General features: G+C 41.8%; 1 protein-coding gene across 1 annotated transcript in view; it reads right to left on the bottom strand.

The window, feature by feature from the left end:
* Positions 1 to 14,234, bottom strand: part of STAB1 (stabilin 1) — a 1,127,460-nt gene that overhangs the window by 268,234 nt on the left and 844,992 nt on the right. The gene's annotated exons all lie outside the window — the stretch shown is intronic.

Below are 14,234 nucleotides of genomic sequence, written 5' to 3'. Positions count from 1 at the left end.
GGCACACCTGGTCTATCCCACTCCTTAGTAACAATTTCAGTAAGTCTCTTAGGTATAGGAAAAACGTCAGTACTCGTCGGTACCGCAAAATATTTATCCAACCTACACATTTTCTCTGGTATTGCAACTGTGTTACAATCATTCAGAGCCGCTAACACCTCCCCTAGTAATACACGGAGGTTTTCCAGTTTAAATTTAAAATTTGAAATATCTGAATCCAGTCTGTTTGGATCAGAACCGTCACCCACAGAATGAAGTTCCCCGTCCTCATGTTCTGCAACCTGTGACGCAGTGTCTGACATGGCCCTAATATTATCAGCGCACTCTGTTCTCACCCCAGAGTGATCACGCTTACCTCTTAGTTCTGGTAATTTAGCCAAAACTTCAGTCATAACAGAAGCCATATCCTGTAATGTGATTTGTAATGGCCGGCCAGATGTACTCGGCGCTACAATATCACGCACCTCCCGAGCGGGAGATGCAGGTACTGGCACGTGAGGCGAGTTAGTCGGCATAACTCTCCCCTCGTTGTTTGGTGAAATTTGTTCAATTTGTACAGATTGACTTTTATTTAAAGTAGCATCAATACAGTTAGTACATAAATTTCTATTGGGCTCCACTTTGGCATTGCAACAAATGACACAGGTATCTTCCTCTGAATCAGACATGTTTAACACACTAGCAAATAAACTTGCAACTTGGAATACAATTCAATTAGAATAATATTAAAAACGTACTGTGCCTTTAAGAAGCACAGAAAATCTATGACAGTTGAAAATTAATAAATTGAAACAGTTATAGCCTCAATCCTTGTAAACAACACAACTTTAGCAAAGGTTTAATCCCAATAGCAAAGATAACAAATTCTGAAAGCAGGAAACAATTACAGAATAAACGTTTTTTATCACAGTCAACTATAATTCTCACAGCTCTGCTGAGAGAAATTACCTCCCTCAAAATAAGTTTGAAGACCCCTGAGTTCTGTAGAGATGAACCGGATCATGCAGGAAATACAATGAGCTGCTGACTGAAATAACTGATGCATAGAAAAAGCGCCAAAAAACGGCCCCTCCCCCTCACACACAGCAGTGAGAGAGAACAGAAACTGTCAGAAAAAGATTAAGCAACTGCCAAGTGGAAAAATGGTGCCCAAACATTTATTCACTCAGTACCTCAGCAAATGAAAACGATTTTACATTCCAGCAAAAACGTTAAACATAATTTCTAGTTAATAAACAGCTTTATGTACTTCTTACAGTGTAATTCTAGTGAAGTACCATTCCCCAGAATACTGAAGTGTAAAGTATACATACATGACATTATATCGGTATGGCAGGATTTTCTCATCAATTCCATTGTCAGAAAATAAAAGCTGCTACATACCTCTATGCAGATTCATCTGCCCGCTGTCCCCTGATCTGAAGTTTACCTCTCCTCAGATGGCCGAGAAACAGCAATATGATCTTAACTACTCCGGCTAAAATCATAGCAAAAACTCTGGTAGATTCTTCTTCAAACTCTGCCAGAGAGGTAATAACACACTCCGGTGCTATTTTAAAATAACAAACTTTTGATTGAAGATATAAAACTAAGTATAATCACCATAGTCCTCTCTCACCTCCTATCTAGTCGTTGGGTGCAAGAGAATGACTGGGAGTGACGTAGAGGGGAGGAGCTATATGCAGCTCTGCTGGGTGAATCCTCTTGCACTTCCTGTTGGGGAGGAGTTAATATCCCAGAAGTAATGATGACCCGTGGACTGATCACACTTAACAGAAGAAAAATCTATACCTACTACACCTATATATAATCATGTATATACTGTATATATATATATATATATATATATATATATATATATATATATATATATATATAAAAATATATATATTTTTTTTTTGCCTGCAATTAGTTTTCTAATACATGTTTTTGCAGAGCTGCTGTTTTTATACGCTACTTGCTTACCAATAAAGAACCTTGTTTTGAGAAGTTGGTCCGGACTTTCTTCTGTTTTCTATATATATATATATATATATATATATATATATATATATATATATATATATATATATATATATATATATGTAGCAATTCGTATCAAGTGCACTTACTTAGTCAACAAACATCCACCGGGGTGCTATGTGTAATAGTATACATATCCAATATATCAAAAGATAAACACAGCACTCACCGGATTTTGAAAAAGGTAAAACATTACTTTTATTGTTGTCACATTAAAATGACATATTCCCCAAACGTTTCGGTGCCAGACTAACACCTTTCTCAATGGAACATCAAAATGTGAATAGCGGTATACAGTGTACAAATCCCTCAACCCTATTTCTACCCCAATCAATCAGTGTTTCCGTTCGACAGAGCCAATAGCATGTCTCTTGCTTTAGGTGCACGCTTGCCTACATGTACATAATACTGCATGGCTAATTAGCATAGCCAATCAGTGCGTGTCATGTGACCATGATGTCACCGGTAAACAGTGCCGAAGAATGACATGAATACCCGGCTAAAGCGATCGTGTTAAAAAACAAGATACAAAACTACACATGAGAAAAGGGTTGTCATTTCCTCTCAGATCACAAGGGTGGCACGTAATAATACATTGGACAGCACTAGGACCATCCAGGAAGGGGCAATGAAGGAGAAATTAAGGGACAGGGGCTACAGATATTGAGAAAGCCTCTGCAAAACTGTCACAACACAATCAACTGAATAACGAAAATATTGACAAGGTGACTATCGACACAGTGAACTTTGTCACCACATTCACTCCCCTCCATAAGGTTATAGAGAGGTCAATTAGATCTAATTGGGAGATCATACGTTCTGACAAAACCTTACCATTCACACACATAAGAGCACCACATATGGTGTATGGTGTAAAAGACGCCTAATCTGAGAGATATCCTGGTCCATAATGACCCTGTGAGATGCTACCAAAAGGGGTCTTGGTTGGATGAGAGAAGGAAGCTAGTTTGCTATAAGTGTGGTGATTGCACAACATGCAAAAGTATGATCACGGGCCCGATCTTTCATCACCCTTTCAATGGCAAACAATATAAAATTCGACACAGATTGCCATGCACCAGCGAGTATGTAATTTACACACTGTCCTGTCCATGTTCCCTGGTATATGTTGGAAAGACCACCACAACCTTCAGATAAAGGATGGCAAATCATTGTTGTGCCATTAGGGAGGCCATTATGAATGGTACCTCAGATCAGCCAGTGGCATGACATTTTCTACAGGATGGGCACACAGCTGCTAGCCTGCAGACTATGCTGATTGATTTCGTACCCCCACTTAAGAGGGGAGGGGATAGACTCAAAATGTTGTTGCAGACTGAGACACAGTGGATCTATCATCTTGATACTGTAACATAGTAACATAGTAGATGAGGTTGAAAAAAGACCGAAGTCTATCGAGTTCAACCTATACAAATATACAGTAAAATACTTACGAAAAGCTTAAATAATCCCACTAAAAGCTTAAATAATCCCACTAAAAGGTGACCCATTTAATACAAGCAATCATATCCATAAATTTAGTTTCTAGACAGAAATGTATCCAAACAATTTTTAAATGTATCTATGGTATTAGCATTCACTACCTCCTTTGGTAATGAGTTCCACAGTGTTATTTCTCTTACAGTGAAAATAGTAGCACCTAAAGGACTTAATACTATGCTGGACTTCAGTGTTTTTTTTGTGAAACACTACTATGTTCTATTATGGACAGATTATTCAGATGTATGCTTATGACCCAATCCCGGGTAGTGCTATCCTAAGGGAACGCCTTTGATTTCTACCATACTATGGGTTGCATGAAGTGGATAGTGATGATCGAATCCTGTATTGATTATTTTATAATATATATGTAGTATAAATATTTTAATTAAATTTATTTGATGATGTGTAAATATTTAGGTTTTTAATTATCACAGCTATTGATTTAGTTATGTATCTTGTTTTTTAACACGATCGTTTGAGCCGGGTATTCATGTCTCTTTTCAGCACTGTTTACCAGTGAGGTAATGGTCACGTGACACACTCTGATTGGCTAGGTTAATTAGCCATGCGGTATTGTGTACATGTAGGCGAGCATGCACCTGAAGCAAGAGACATGCTATTGGCTCTGGTGAACGGAAACACTGATTGATTAATTGAGGTAGAAAATATAAATTATGTTTACCTGATAATTTAATTTCCATCGTGGGGAGGAGAGTTCACGGCTTAATTTATTACTTGTGGGAATTAAGAACCTGGCCACCAGGAGGAGGCAAAGACACCCCAGCCAAAGGCTTAAATACCTCACCCACTTCCCTCATCCCCCAGTCATTCTGCCGAGAGAACAAGGAACAGTAGGAGAAATATCAGGGTATAAATGGTGCCAGAAGAATAATATTAAATTTCGGTCCGCCCAACGGGCGGGAGCCGTGGACTCTCCTCCCCACGATGGAAATTAAATTATCAGGTAAGCATAATTTATATTTTCCATCTAAAGGGAAGAGTCCATGGCTTCATTCATTACTTGTCGTAACAAATACCCAAGCTCTAGAGGACACTAAATGAAAAAACGAGAGGGCAAAGAAGGCGGACCATAATCTGAGGGCACCACAGCCTGTAAAACCTTTCTCCCAAAAACTGCTTCTGCCGAAGCAAAAACGTAAAATTGTTAAAATTTTGTAAAGGTATGTATGGAGGACCAGGTAGCTGCCTTAAAATCTGCTCCATAGAGGCCTCATTCTTGAAGTCCCAAGAAGAAGCCACAGCTCTAGTTGAATGAGCCGTGATCCTCTGAGGAGGTTTATGTCCTGCTGTCTCGTAGGCCAAGTGAATCATGCTCCTCAACCAAAAGGACAAAGAAGTTGAAGAGGCTTTCTGCCCCTTGCGCTTCCCTGAATACACCACAAAAAGAGATGTAGACTGTCTGAAATCCTTAGTAGCCTGAAGATAAAACTTCAAAGCTTGAACCACATCCAAATTATGAAGTAACCTCTCCTTAAGAGAAGAAGAGTTAGGACACAAAGAATGAATAACTATTTCCTGATTGATGTTACGGGTAGACACAACCTTGGGAAAAAAATCCCAAACCAGTGCGAAGAACAGCCTGATCAGCGTGAAAAAACAGATAAGGAGGCTCATATTGCAAGGCCGCCAACTCAGATACTCTGTGTGCCGATGCAATAGCCAACAAAAACAGAACCTTCTAAGAAAGTAACTTAATGTCAAGAGAGTGCATAGGTTCAAACGGAACCCTCTGCAACACCTTCAGAACCAAGTTCAAGCTCCAGGGAGGAGAGGACTGTCTAAAAGCAGGCCTGATTCTAGACAGAGCCTGAACAAAAGACTGAATATCAGGAAGCTCAGTGAGCCTCTTGTGCAACAGAATAGATAAAGCCAAAATCTGTCCCTTCAAGGAACTGGCGGCAAGCTCCTTCTCCAGTCCATCCTGGAGAAAGGACAGAATTCTGGATACCTTAACCTTGTGCCAAGGATATCCATACTTCTCACACCAGGACAAGTAAGTCCTCCACACCTTATGATAGATGCGATGAGTGACCGGCTTCCTGGCCTGAACAAGAGTATCAATCACTCTCTCAGAGAATCCTCTCTTAGCTAAGACTAAGTGTTCAATCTCCACGCAGTCAGCCTCAGAGAATCTAGATTTTGATGTTGAAAGGGACCCTGCACCAACAGATCCCTGCGACAGGGTGACCTCCATGGAGGAGACAATGACATCCCCACTAGATCCGCAAGCAATGTCCTCCGTGGCCATGACGGCGCAATCAGAATAGCCGAAGCTTGCTCCTGCTTGATGCGGGCCACTACTCGAGGTAGAAGTGACAATGGTGGAAAAACGTAAACTAGGTTGAACCCCAAGGAACCGCTAAGGCGTCTGTCAGCTCTGCCTGGGGATCCCTGGATTGCAACTCGTATCTGGGTAGCTTGCAATTGAGTCTGGACGCCATGAGATCTATCTCCGGCATCCCCCATCTGAGACAAATCTCCGCAAACACCTCGGGATGGAGAGACCATTCCCCCGGATGGAAGGATTTACCTACTTAGAAAATCTGCTTCCCAGTTGTCCACACCCGGAATGTGGATTGCTGAGAGCGAGCAGCTGTTGGGCTCTGCCCATTCCAATATTCGAGAAACCTCCCTCATTACTAGGGAGCTTCTCATCCCCCCTGATGTTTAATGTAAGCCACCGAGGTAATGTTGTCTGTCTGGAACCTGATGAAGTTGAAAGACCCCAGGAGAGGCCACACCTTCAGAGCATTTTAGATCACTCGAAGTTCCAGAATATTGATCGGAAGGAGAGTCTTCTCGAGACCACTTTCCCTGTGCCATCCTGGCACCCCAAACAGCTCCCCACCCTGCTAGACTCGCGTCCATGGTCACAATCTCTCAGGACAGTCTCAGGAAGGATGACTCCTGGGACAGTTGTTGCAAACGAATCCACCAAGAAAGGGAATCCCTCGTACGAACGTCCAGAGAAATCTGTTGAGATAGATCTGAATGATCGCCGTTCCACTGTCTCAACATGCACAGCTGAAGAAGTCTGAGATGGAACCTGGCGAATGGAATTACATCGATGCTGGACACCATGAGCCCGATCACCTCCATACTCTGAGCCACCAAGGGACTGGAGGAGGACTGAAGGGCAAGACAGGTGACGCAATCTTCCTGTGTCGCTGATCTGTGAGAAATATCTTCATGGATATAGAATCTATTATCGTTCTCAGGAACTCCACCCTGTTGCTGGGAATCAGGGAGCTCTTTCCTGAGTCTATCTTCCAACCGTGAGATTGGAGTAACAAAAGAAGGGCCCTGGAGTGATCCTCTGTGAGACTCATCGACGGTACCTGGACTAGGATGTCGTCCAGATAGGGTACCACTGCAATGCCTCTGGATCTGGCCACTGCAAGTAGCGCCCCCAGAACCTTTGTAAAGACTCTCGGGGCCTTCGCCAGACCAAAGGGAAGGGCAACAAACTGAAAATGTTGGTCCAGAAATGCAAATCTCAGGAACCTGAAGTGATCCCTGTTGATCGGCACATGAAGGTAGGCATCCTTCAAGTCTATTGTCGTCATGAACTGACCCTCTTGAACTAGGGGCAGAATCGATCTGATCGTTTCCATTTTGAATGATGGAACAGCCAGAAATTTGTTTAAACATTTTAGGTCTAGAATTGTACAGAATTTTCCCTCCTTCTTTGGGACCACGAAAAGGTTTGAATAGTACCCTAGACCCCTTTCTGCTGGGGGTACTGATACAATAACTCTGAGAAAAGAGAGATCCCTCACACATTCTAGAAAGGCTTCTCTCTTTTCTGGTCTGAAAGACAGATTTGATAGGAGGAATCTGCCCCTAGGCGGATGAGATTTGAACCCTATCCTGTATCCCTGGGCAACAACCTCCAGAACCCAAGGATCCTGAACATCCTGAAACTAGGCCTCTGAGAAGAGATATAATCTGCCCCCTTACTTGGGGGCCACCCCTTCATGTCGACTGTTTCGGTGGGCTTCTTGTTCTGCTTGGACTTATTCCAAGACTGAGCTGGTTTCCAAGTACCCTTGGACTAATCCGCTTTCGTGGCGGGCTGCTAGCTTTGGGCCTTGTCCGCACGAAAGGGACAAAAAGTAGATCCCTTAGGCTTAACATTTTTATCCTGCGGTAGGAAAGCGCTCTGGCCTCCTGTAACCATGGATATAATCGAGTTCAATCCTGGACCGAACAGGATCTTTCCCTGAAAGGGAAGGGATAGAGGTCATGTCCGCAGACCACGGTTTTAGCCACAGAGCCCTGCGGGCTAATACGAAAAAACCTGACACCTTTGTATTCAGGCGAATAATTTGCATATTGGCATCACAAATAAAATAATTAACAACCCTCAAGGCCTTAATTCTCTCCTGTATCTCGTCGAGGGGAGTCTCCCTCTCGACCATGTCCAACAGAGACTTGCACCAATATGTCACAGCTCCGGCAACTGCAGCTACCGCTGCTGCAGGCTGAAAAACAAACCCTGTGTGTTGGAACATCTTTCTTAACATGTTCTCCAACTTTTTATCCATGGGTTCTTTAAATGACGAACTATTCTCAAGAGGAATCATCATTCGCTTTGTGAGTGTAGAGATACCACCATCCACCTAAGGGACAGTCCCCCATAGCTCGAGCTGAGAGTCCGGGACGGAGAACAGCTTCTTAAAGGAAGAAGAAGGGGAAAAGGAAGAACCTAATCTCTCCCATTCATTCTTTATAATGTTAGCCATCTTAACAGGAACCTGGAAGGTCTGAGGTACCACCCTGTCCTCATACACTTTATCAAGCTTAGGAATCGAAGGTTTCTCCAGTAGTTTCGGTTCCGGAACCTCGATGGTAGCAAGCACCTGTTTCAGCAAAAAGCGCAAATTTTCCATCCTAAACCTAAAGTCAGGCTCCTCTGCAGTGGGAGCTTTAGATGACATGGACTCTGACCCAGAAGGAACATCCTACGAAGAGTCGGAGTCGTCCTCGTCAGCGGATAATATTTCAGAGATATCCATTGGAGTATAAGACCCCTGGGCCGGATCGCCATATTTTACCTTACGCTTGCGCTTAGCAGAACGTGGTAAGGCACTTATCACCTTAGAGACTGCTGTTTGCAGTTGATCCGCAAAATCTGAAGGCCAACGGATCTCTCCCGTAGGAGATATAGACATGCCCTGGGGCTCTGCATGTGTACTCGTAGATGTATGTAGGGAACGCACCTCACGGGACAGGGAGCCCTCAGAGGTGGACGGCTCAGTAGTACTAGACATCCTTTTCTTTCGAGATGTCGTGATTTTATCAAGGCATGTGGAACATAGTTGAGCAGGCGGATCTACCAGAACCTCCTCACAATAAACACAGGTACTGGACTTAGTTAAAGAGGGAGTACCCTCTAACGCGTCAGAGTCCTCCGTAGCTTGCGGCTTTAGTACTGACTAGTTATACTCTAAATAAAAATGGCACCTTTATAACCTCCAATGGCCGGGGCCACAGAAACCGTTATGTCTCCTGCACCGCCAGTCAAGCAAGGAAGTCGATAGGCCCCACCCGACAGAAGGACCGCCCCTGCACTAGGGAGAAAACGCACCAAATCTGCCGTGCAAACACTTCCAGAAATGAAACTAAAGTCAACCCATTGCCAGAGCCATATTTCACATATATCGCAGCAATGACACAACAAACAATATTATGCACAAACCCCCCTGTTCAATAATCCCCCTACCAGGGATATTAACCCTTGATTCTATAAATATAAGAGGTATCACACTGTGACCCTGTCTTCTGCATTATTTATTAAAATGTGTATAAAAAAAACTAAACAATCTTACCAGAATCTACACCGTGGAACAGGAACACGGCCTCTCAAGTGTGACAGTGTAGTAGCATCGCTCCTGACATGGACTTGAGTGTAGAAAGCAGGCAGCGAAACTCGTCAACGCTCATTGCTCATGGAGCTGTTAATCTGAGTCGGAATGGTTTTGCAGAAAGACTGTCCCTGCATCTCCGGACTTTTACTGAGTGGCTGACAGGGCTACTTAAAACTCCAGTCCCATTCCAAAGAGTACTACCCTCCAAAAGGGACTACTCCGAATCTTCCGACACTTCTCTGCCAACCTCCTGTGACAAAAGGCAAAGAATGACTGGGGGATGAGGGAAGTGGGGGAGGTATTTAAGCCTTTGGCTGGGGTGTCTTTGCCTTCTCCTGGTGGCCAGGTTCTTAATTCCCACAAGTAATGAATGAAGTCGTTGACTCTCCTCCCCTTTAGATGGAAATAGGGGTGAGGGATTTGTGCACTATATACCTCTATTCACATTTTGATGTTCTATTGAGAAAGGTGTCAGTCTGGCACCGAAATGTTTGGGGAATACGTCATTTTAGTGTGACGAAAATAAAAGTAATGTTTTAACTTTTTCAAAATCTGGTGAGTGCTGTGTTTATCTTTTGATATATTGGATGTGTATAAATATATATATATGTGAAGAACATTGGAATGTGAAATATTCATATTTTCATGTCCGGTTAGCGCACATGAGAATATGCAATCAGGTTTGTATTGACTTCTATGTGGGAATAGGCAATATTCTAAGTTCAGCTTTTTTTGCACTTGTCGTTTAAGCACTCAAGCAAAAACAGTTTTCTTTCAACTCATAGGGGCTGATTTATCAAGTGTCTGGGGGACATGATCCACTGTAGCGGATCATGTCTGCCCGACATTGATAAATGCTGACAGCATACACTGTTGGCATTTATCATTGCACAAGCATTTTGTGTGAAATGCTTGTGCAATACCGCCCCCTGCACATTCGCGGTAGCAGGGGATGTAAATCAATGATTGCTGTCCGCCACCTCAGAGGGTTTGATCGCAAATCCTTTAGTAAAACGTATCTAATGGTTTTAAACAGAAAAATACCATTAATGTCTATGGGAATTTTTGTAGATAAATCAAGTTTTTTCTAAAATATTGTGATCAAGCTTAGTATTATTCCTTGTAAGGCTTGTCCCTGTCAACCAACAGAGCAGTGAACAATTGTTACTTAAAAGGACATGAAACCCAAATGTTTATTTCATGATTTAGGTAGAACATACAATTTAAAACAACTTTCCAATTTACCACTATTATCAATTTTGCTTTATTCTCTTAGAATCCTTTATTGAAGAAGCAGCAATGCACTGCTGGGAGCTAGCTGAACACGTCAATTAGCTAATGGCAAGAGGCATATATGACCAACCACCAATCAGCAGCTAGCCCCCAGCTCCTGAGACTACCTAAATATGCTTCTCAACAAACCATACCAAGAAAACAAAGCTAAGATAATAGAAGCAAACTAAAAAGCTATTTAAAACTGTATGAATCATAAAAGAACAGTTTTGGGTTTCATGTCCTTTTAACTATTCACTGTTTCATTTTACTTGTGTGAATACCTTAAAGTGATGGTAATTTTTATACTTTCATAAGCCTGATTTGAAAAAGATATCTGACAAACAGTCGAGTCACTAACTTTATTTCTGAAAAAAAACCATTACGGTTTTTATAATCTTTCGCCTAGATTTAGAGTTTTGTTGGTAACGACCCGCGTAGCTAACGCTGGCTTTTTTCTGGCCGCACCTTTTAAATAACTCTGGTATTGAGAGTTCACAGAATGGCTGCGTTAGGCTCCAAAAAGGGAGCGTACAGGCATATTTAACGCCACTGCAACTCTCGATACCAGAGTTGCTTACGGACGCGGCCAGCTTCAAAAACGTGCTCGTGCACGATTCCCCCATAGAAAACAATGGGGCTGTTTGAGCTGAAAAAAAACCTTACACCTGCAAAAAAGCAGCGTTCAGCTCCTAACGCAGCCCCATTGTTTGCTATGGGGAAACACTTCCTACGTCTGCACCTAACACTCTAACATGTACCCCGAGTCTAAACACCCCTAACCTTACACTTATTAACCCCTAATCTGCCGCCCCCGCTATCGCTGACCCCTGCATATTATTATTAACCCCTAATCTGCCGCTCCGTAAACCGCCGCTACTTATCCCTATGTACCCCTAATCTGCTGCCCTAACATCGCCGACCCCTATATTATATTTATTAACCCCTAATCTGCCCCCCACAACGTCACCTCCACCTGCCTACACTTATTAACCCCTAATCTGCCGAGCGGACCGCACCGCTATTATAATAAAGTTATTAACCCCTAATCCGCCTCACTAACCCTATAATAAATAGTATTAACCCCTTCATTAACTTCAAACATTAACCCCTAATCTGCCGACTGGAGCTCACCGCTATTCTAATAAATGTATTAACCCCTAAAGCTAAGTCTAACCCTAACACTAACACCCCCCTAAGTTAAATATAATTTAAATCTAACAAAATTAATTAACTCTTATTAAATAAATTATTCCTATTTAAAGCTAAATACTTACCTGTAAAATAAATCCTAATATAGCTACAATATAAATTATAATTATATTATAGCTATTTTAGGATTTATATTTATTTTACAGGTAACTTTGTAATTATTTTAACCAGGTACAATAGCTATTAAATAGTTAATAACTATTTAATAGTTACCTAGTTAAAATAATTACAAAATTACCTGTAAAATAAATCCTAACCTAAGTTACAATTAAACCTAACACTAGACTATCAACAAATTAATTAAATACAATACCTACAATTATCTACAATTAAACCTAACACTACACTATCAATAAATGAATTAAATACAATATCTACAAATAAATACAATTAAATAAACTAACTAAAGTACAAAAAATAAAAAAGAACTAAGTTACAAAAAATAAAAAAATATTTACAAACATTAGAAAAATATTACAACAATTTTAAACTAATTACACCTACTCTAAGCCCCCTAATAAAATAACAAAGCCCCCCAAAATAAAAAAATGCCCTACCCTATTCTAAATTACAAAAGTTCAAAGCTCTTTTACCTTACCAGCCCTGAACAGGGCCCTTTGCGGGGCATGCCCCAAGAAATTCAGCTCTTTTGCCTGTAAAAAAAACACATACAATACCCCCCCCCAACATTACAACCCACCACCCACATACCCCTAATCTAACCCAAACCCCCCTTAAATAAACCTAACACTAAGCCCCTGAAGATCTTCCTACCTTATCTTCACCATACCAGGTTCACCGATCGGTCCTGGCTCCAAAATCTTCATCCAAGCCCAAGCGGGGGCTAGACATCCATCATCCGACGGCTGAAGAAGTCCAGAAGAGGGTCCAAAGTCTTCATCCTATCCGGGAAGAAGAGTAGATCCGGACCGGCAACCATCTTCTTCTGAGCGGCATCTTCTATCTTCATCCGATGAGGACCGGCTCCATCGTGAAGACCTCCAGCGCGGACCCATCTTCTTCCGACGACGTCCAACTGAAGAATGACGGTTCCTTTAAGGGACGTCATCCAAGATGGCGTCCCTCGAATTCCGATTGGCTGATAGGATTCTATCAGCCAATCGGAATTAAGGTAGGAAAATTCTGATTGGCTGATTGGCAATTGTAACTTAGGTTAGGATTTATCTTACAGGTAATTTTGTAATTATTTTAACTATTTTAGCTATTAAATAGTTCTTAACTATTTAATAGCTATTGTACCTGGTTAAAATAAATACAAAGTTACCTGTAAAATAAATATTAATCCTAAAATAGCTACATTATTATTATAATTTATATTGTAGCTATATTAGGGTTTATTTTACAGGTAAGTATTTAGCTTTAAATAGGAATAATTTATATAATAAGAGTTAATTTATTTAGTTAGATTTAAATTATATTTAACTTAGGTAGGTGTTAGTGTTAGGGTTAGATTTAGCTTTAGGGGTTAAAAAATTTATTAGAATAGCGGTGAGCTCCGGTCGGCAGATTAGGGGTTAATGTTTGAAGTTAGGTGTCGGCGATGTTAGGGAGGGCAGATTAGGGGTTAATACTATTTATTATAGGGTTATTCAGGCGGGAGTGAGGCGGATTAGGGGTTAATAACTTTATTATAGTAGCGGTGCGGTCCGCTCGGCAGATTAGGGGTTAATAAGTGTAGGCAGGTGGAGGCGACGTTGTGGGGGGCAGATTAGGGGTTAATAAATATAATATAGGGGTCGGCGGTGTTAGGGGCAGCAGATTAGGGGTACATAGGGATAATGTAAGTAGCGGCGGTGTACGGAGCGGCAGATTAGGGGTTAATAATAATATGCAGGGGTCAGCGATAGCGGGGGCGGCAGATTAGGGGTTATTAAATATAATATAGGGGTCGGCGGTGTTAGGGGCAGCAGATTAGGGGTACATAAGGATAACGTAGGTGGCGGTCGGCAGATTAGGGGTTAAAAAATTTTAATAGAGTGGCGGCGATGTGGGGGGACCTCGGTTTAGGAGTACATAGGTAGTTTATGGGTGTTAGTGTACTTTAGAGCACAGTAGTTAAGAGCTTTATAAACTGGCGTTATCCCAGAAAGCTCTTAACTACTGACTTTTTTCTGCGGCTGGAGTTTGGTCGTTAGATTTCTAACGCTCACTCCAGACACGACTCTAAATACCAGAGTTAGAAAGATCCCATTGAAAAGATAGGATACGCAATTGACGTAAGGGGATCTGCGGTATGGAAAAGTCGCGGCTGGAAAGTGAGCGTTAGACACTTTAATGACTGACTCCAAATACCAGAGGGCGTTAAAAACCAGC

This window comes from Bombina bombina, chromosome 7, assembly GCF_027579735.1.
Source record: "Bombina bombina isolate aBomBom1 chromosome 7, aBomBom1.pri, whole genome shotgun sequence".
Lineage (NCBI taxonomy): Eukaryota > Metazoa > Chordata > Amphibia > Anura > Bombinatoridae > Bombina > Bombina bombina.
The sequence above is the reverse complement of the archived record's forward strand: the minus strand, read 5'-3'. Positions and strand labels throughout refer to the sequence as shown.